Below are 7,390 nucleotides of genomic sequence, written 5' to 3' on the forward strand. Positions count from 1 at the left end.
TAGAGAATGCCAATTTGAATACAGCCAGGGCAGGAAAGCCCACAACACTCTTATTTCTAAGAGATCACAGGAAAATATCCCCAAGGGTTGTGGCTGTGGCTCAAGGGCTGAGAGCTACCCTAGAGAAAGAGGAGATCAGAGATAGTGCCTACGCTCATATTTCAACCTCAGTCCTGCCAAAGAAAAAAAAAGAAGTCAATAACTCCATGTTTCTGTGTATTTATGAATGATGTATGAATGATGAGCATTCATCAGGTTGCCCATGACCAGACCCCCAACCCGGCAAGCTGGGACAAACCCTCAGAAAGTACTAAGCCTGAGCCAGAAGCTTGAACAAAGCATCCTTCTGTGCCATTTAATAACTGAAGCCCAGAAGGCTTGCCTTGCCTGGGGTATGCAACGGGTGCATTATGTTCTGGCTGAGGTGCCCAATTGGGACATCTAGCAGCCAGGGAGACCACTCTTCCTAGGCTGTAGGAGTTGTAGAACGTTCTGGCTCCATATTCCCTATCCCTCTGTAAGTTGTGAGCCTAGATCTCTGAGGCCTGGTGGCTATCACTCATTCATCATTCCGCATTGCCGAGTCTCACACTGGTCCCAAATCCTGGCAAAGATATGAAATGGCCAGCGATTTCTATGCTGAAAAGAATATGCCAATAAATTCCACCCTCATAGTTCCTGTTAGAGGTAAGCCTTGGGCTGTGAATGTGGCTAAGTGGTAGAGTGCTTACCAAGCAAGCTTGAAGCCCTGGGTTGGATTCCTCAGTACCACATAAACAGAAAAAGCCAAAAGTGTCACTGTGGCTTAAGTGATAGAATGTAGCCTTGAGCAAAAGCAGATCAGGAACATACCCAGACCCTGAGTTCAAGCCACAACACTATCAAAAAATGTGAGCTTGGTGAGACATACAGTTCTGGAACTCAGAGGACGGCCGAGGTTATAAGTAAGAGGGAGAGGGCTCACACTTGTGAGCTCACCACAATGGTGGTGGCTCACCCTTGTAATATTAGCACTCAGGAAGTTGAGATATGAAGATTATATGTGAAAGCAAGTTCAGGCAGGAGTCTTTATGAGACCTTTCTCCAATTAAGCACCAAAAAAACCAGAGCTGTGGTTCAAGTAGTAGAATGCTAGCTTTGAGCATAAAAACTTAGGGATAGCATCCAGGCCATGAATTCAAACCCCAGGACTGACACACTTAGACATACACACACACACACACACACACACACAAACACACTGGAAATTCTACTTACCCATCAAAAAGAATATTGTACCATTTGTGGCTCTCATTTCTCATGTCATCTGCCTGGTATCTCACTGCCATCGTATTGTCCCTGTACTGCACTAACTGACACATGCAAACTGATGTAAAAGATTTTCAGGGTTATGGGCTAACCATAGATTCCTGATTATGAGTTCTCTGCTCATTCTCTTTGTCTATTCATGCCTATGAGTAGTGATTGTACAGATTCATTTGTACCATTTGCTACAAAGAAAAGAGATTAACCATACATATATATGTATGTCTATATATATGATTATATACATACATATATTTATACATACATGGATATAAGCACACATATTGATATATATTAAATACTTGAGTACATTTTATGTTTTCAAGAATTATGTAGCTAACAAAAATCACATGCATTTTCCTTCCTTTTCAATTTTTTCAAAACATAAAGAACTTTGTCTCTTTTGAATACCTAATTTTTAAGAGAATGTCCCCATTTCTGATTTGTCAGTGGCCTTGAAATTAGATGTTCAAATAGGACAAAATTATTTAGGCTTTTTGTGGAAGAAAGGAATATTACTAGGGTTCTATTCATGGGTTCTCTGCTTGCTAGACAGGAATTTGTCTGTATAGCACCAAGCAGCTCAACTACTTTCGCCATACTTCTAGTCCATTTTATTTACTTGAGGTCTTGGACTTTTTGCCCTGGTCTGATCTTAGACTGACAGACTTTGCTACCAATGCCTCATAACATAATTAACTAGGATTACAGATATGAAACACTATGGCCAGTTCATTTGTTGAGATGGTTGTCTTGGCAGTTATTTCTCTGGACTGGCCTCAGACCATGATGCATATCATTTCTGCTTCTGAATCAGCTGGGATTTCAGATGTGGGCTACTATATATGGTGTACATGACACCTTCTGTTTTGTGTGTGTGTGTGTGTTTTTTTGTCGGTCGTGGGGCTTGAACTCTGGGCTTGGGCGCTGTCCCTGCACTCTTCAGATCAATGGAAGCAATCTACGGCTTGAGCCATAGCACCAGTATCAGTATTCTAGTGGTTTTATTGGAGATAAGAGTCTCAGGCTGGCTTTGTACCGTGATCCTCAGATCTTAACCTCCTAATACCTAGGATTTCAGGTTTGAGTCACCGGTGCCCGGCACACCTTGTTTTTCAGTAGAAGTTTTAATAGTAAAAATGCTGTATAGATAGGTTATATTTACATGAGCAAGTTAATGAGTATATTTTCTATCAAGCATTGTTACCTCCTCCTTAGTTTTTCCCTAACCTTCCCCTCCTACCTCCACAACTATACTCCCCCCTCTTCGCTTCCCCTCTTCCCTGCCTATATTGTAAAGATCCTTTTTCAACATAGTGTCTTGTGCATCTCATTGTTGCAATGGATCAGCCTGTATCACTATTTAACTATTTTATCCCTTCCCCTCCCCAAGCTAGAGAAGGGTGTATACAAGACGCAGGGCACTGACATTAAATACAGTGAAAACAGGTGTTACACCATGGGGGAGGAACATAAAAAGAAAAAAAACCACATGGTAGATTATAAACCCTATCTTGGGGTTCATTTCGCTTAACATCATCTTATCTGGTCGTATGTACATAGCTTTTGAACTTTTATGCTTGTCTGAGACATATAATAGTTATTGCAAATAAAGGAAACCATAAGACCTATGTTTCTTTGGGTTTGGCCTACTTCACTTTTTATAATTTTTTCCAGGACTCCACTGAGAGCTCCCCTATGATCCAGCAATCCCATTTTTGGCATTTGTCCAAATGTTCACAAACAAGACCCTACTAAGCTACCGGCAGAACTATGGTTATTGCAGCATTATTTGCCATAGCTAAGATATGGAACCAACCAAGATGCCCCTCAGTAGATGAGTAGATCAAGAAAATGTTATACACACACACACACACACACACACAAACACACACACACACACACACACAAACACACACACACACACACACACACACTATGGAATTCTATGCCTCCATCAGAGAGAATGACATCGCCCCATTTGCTAGGAAATGGAAAGACACAGAAACAATTGTATTAAGTGAAATAAGCCAGGCTAAAATAACCATAGATCCCATGGTTAATCTTACTTGCAGTAACTAGTATTTGGTACCATATAACCATATAAGAGGATGTTATGTGAAATGAACCCCAAGATAGGGACACAAATGATTTTTATTCCGTGAGATACTTATCTCTATATAATCCCCCAAATAAAGTTGGAAGGGGAGCTGTCGTTCAAATACAGAACACCACCCTTAAGGGAAAAAGCCTAAGTGACAAGGTAAGGTCCTGAGTTTAAACCATAATATCAGCACTCAAAAAAGTTGATTTCTTTTCCTTGAGGTTTTTATTAAATTGCTCAGAAAATAATCGACGCTGTATTTATGTTTAGCATTACTATTAAAATCATGTTATATTTATTTATGTTATTCTTTATTTTCTTAAATTTTATTTACACATTAATATCCAGTAATGATAAGAGATGATTACTGTTTCACAAGTTTTTATGTCAGTAGAATATATGGATGAGAGGTGCATACAAGGGGTTTGGACTGAAAATAGATATTTGCAAGGTCTTCACATAAAGAATTTATAAATGAAGGAGCTGTGGGCATGTATGAGATAAACTAAAGAAACCAGCAAGGAAAGATAAGGTATGATTCTGGAAAGCACACAATTTTGGAAGAAAAAATAAAACAAGGAAAATATGTGGCTTTTGATAAAAACTTTGTAAACCACCTACACATTTGATTCCTTATTTCTAGCAGAAGACATTTCAGTTAACTTTATATTACAAAGTTAAACATGATTGACATTTAATACTAACTGGCCTCTGTCTCAGGTAAGCAATTTTTCTAGCCAGGTGCCAGGGGTTCATGCCTATCATCATAGTTATTCAGAGAGCTTAGACCTCTAGATCCTAGTATAAAGCCATTCTGGAGAGGAAAATTGGTGAGACTTTTCTGTTCAATTAATCAAGGGAAAATTGGAAGTGGCACTGTGGCTCAAAGTGGCAACACTAATCTTGAGTAGTAAATCTCAGAGACAGAACCCAGGCCCTGGGTTCAAGCTCTCTGAAATTATTCTTAAAATACTTGTTCTCAGTAATTCTTTAACTTGTCTAGAAGAATGTTTTAAGCTTAGAGATTTTTATTTCATGTTGTCAGAATTTATTTTTAAGATGTTCAGAGAAAAATTCTTTATAGTAAGAACTGGTTTGTATTGCTTTGTATTACATATTGCTTCTACACCAAGAGATCAGCTGGAAAGTAGATGGCCAAACCCCTCTTACCCCTACCAAAGTAGTAAAGTTCATTTTTCGACATAATGATTTGTATATCTCATTGATGCAACGAGTCCACCTGTATTCTTAGTTAAACGATTTGTTTTTGCCCTTCCCCTCCACAAATTATAACAACATCAAATACAGTGAAATCCGGGGTTATACCGTGGGGGAGGGACATTCAAAGCAATATAGAAATCATCTTATAAATATGTTAGAAACAACTGCATGAAAGAGAAAAATTGAATACTTATCTTGGGGTTCATTCACCTAACGTCAACTTCATCTGACCTTTTCTGCTTGACTCAGACATATACTACTTATGGCAATAAAGCAGCCATGGGACCTATGTATATTTGGGTCTAGCTTACTTCACTTAATATAATTTTTTCCAAGCCTTTCCATTTCCTAACAAATGGGGCAATGTCATTCTTTCTGATGGGGGCACTGAATTCCATTGTGTATATATACCACATTTTCTTGATCCATTAATCTACTGAGGGGTATTTGGGTTGGTTCCATATCATAGCTATGGTAAATAATGATGCAATAAACATAGTCATGCTGGAATTTTTAGTGTGTGTGGTCTTGTTTGTGATCATGTGGGTAAATGCCCAAAAGTGGGATTGCTGGGTCATAGGGGAGCTCTATATGGAGTCTTTTGAGGAACCTCCATACTGCTTTCCACAGTGTTTGAACAAGTTTTCACTCCCACCAACAATGTAGTGAGGTTCTCTTCTGTCCACATCCCCTCCAGCATCTGATGTTATTAGAGTTCTTGATTATAGCCATTCTAACTGGGGTGAGGTGGTACCCCAATGTTGTTCTTATTTGCAATTCTTTTATGGCAATAGAGTTTGTGCATTTCTTCATGTGTTTATTGGCCATCCTTCTTTCCTCTTCAGAGAAATTTCTCTTTAAGACTTTAGCCCACTTATTACTTGGGCATATGTTTCTTTGAGGATTTGTTGTTGGGAGATTTAATTTATTGAGTTCCAAGTATATTTTAGATATGAGACCCTTGTCCGTTGTATGGCTTGTGCAGATCTTCTCCCAATCCGTGAGCTTTCTAGTGATCTTGCTATCTATGTCCTTTGCCATGCAGAAGCTCTGCAATTTAATGCAACCCCATTTGTCCCATTTGTCTTTGATTATTTTTGTATTTCTGGGTCTCTATTAAGAAAATTTCGGCCTGTGCCAAGGAGACCTAGGGTTTCTCCTATTCTGTCCTGTAATTTTTTCAGAGTAAGACTTGAAAATTTTAGAGTTTCAAATATTACAGGAAGATCTTTGATTCATGTTGAATGGATGTGATTAGATTAAGCTGTTGCATACATGCGTGTGTGGGGGGGTATGTTTATTATTGAAATCAAGGATAAGGAACTTGGTTCCTTTTCCTAAGATATACATTATGGTGTTTCTTTGTTGGTGGTAGGCTCAGATTGCTTGTCTTTACCTGATGTGTACATTCCAGCTCAATTTTTCAATTAATGTTTCTTTATTATTGAACATATAGTGCTCTGATATTGCTTTTTCTTTAGTTTGCCATCTAGGATCTTCTTTTCCTCTTAAATGTTAACATTCGATGTAAATTTAACTCCTGACTGATTTTTCCCTTTAATTTGCATTTTGTAATAAGTATTATAATACCTTTGATCTCTGTATTCATGAAAAAAACCATTTTGAATTCTTTGTTTAATGTAATAACACCTGGGTATATTTGTTAGCACCAAGACCTTACATTTTCTTTTGTAGTTTTAGTTTAAAATAACCCTCCTCCGTTTTTATAGCATTGGTAGACAAAGAATTCCCACAATGCCTCACAACCTTTATCTTTCAATTTGTCTATGCTTCTTTGTCCCTGCTAAATTTTTCTGGATTCCTGTATTAGCTACCCCTACCCCTACAAAGCTGTTGCTGCTACCCAATTTCCTGCCACTGCAACTCAGCAATTACCCTATCCCTGGTACTCCCTTTCTCTGCTACTCATTTTGCTACCCATAATTCTTAACACCATGGTTCCAGCCACCTGATCTCTGACACGCCTGACTCTGCTACCACATTCCCAAAAAAAGCAAGGCAAGAGTAGGCACAGACAGTCGACTTGGGTATTCCTCTTGCAGGCACAATGGGACGTTTTCCTCAGGTATTTATCATGAGGAACCAACTAGTAGTGGAAAGAAAAAAGCTTACTTAGAGGGGACTAATATCCAGGGATATCAACTTATAACTTGTTGCTAGGAAAAGCAGACCCTAAGGTGAAACTTAATGAGAAAAGAAAATTTGAAAAGTTATTGGGGATGATATAAAAGGTTTAGCTTAGTCTCATGTACCAGTGATCTGAATTATTTTATGACATAGATATGTAACTACTTGGCATTTTAAAAAGTATATGAAGATGCACATTTATGTCTTACTTATATTAATTTATGAATTAGTTGCATATGATCATGTTAATGATATTCAATGCTTTATGCTTTATGATATGCTCATTACGCTGCCTTTGGCAACATGAATTGAGCTCTCTAAAAGTAAATAGAATTTCATTGTCAAATACTACAAGGAGATTACTGAGGCTAATACCAAAACGCAAGCTGGTACAAGAAAATTGAACAAAGCTACAAATTTGAAGGGAAGGGGTCAGTGGTAAGGGCTATGATAAAAGAGAAATTCTTCACCGTGGAATATTGGAAGAAGAGAATGTGTCTTGTTGAATCACTAGCTTTTTAAAAATTCTTAGAAAGCAGAACATGATTTTTGATTCTTGCTTCACTGAACCTCTTTAATGAGTGGTTAAACAAAAAAAATCGAAATGACTGA

This window comes from Dipodomys spectabilis, unplaced genomic scaffold (genome assembly GCF_019054845.1).
Source record: "Dipodomys spectabilis isolate Male_0828 unplaced genomic scaffold, ASM1905484v1 ptg000214l, whole genome shotgun sequence".
Taxonomy (NCBI): Eukaryota; Metazoa; Chordata; class Mammalia; order Rodentia; family Heteromyidae; genus Dipodomys; species Dipodomys spectabilis.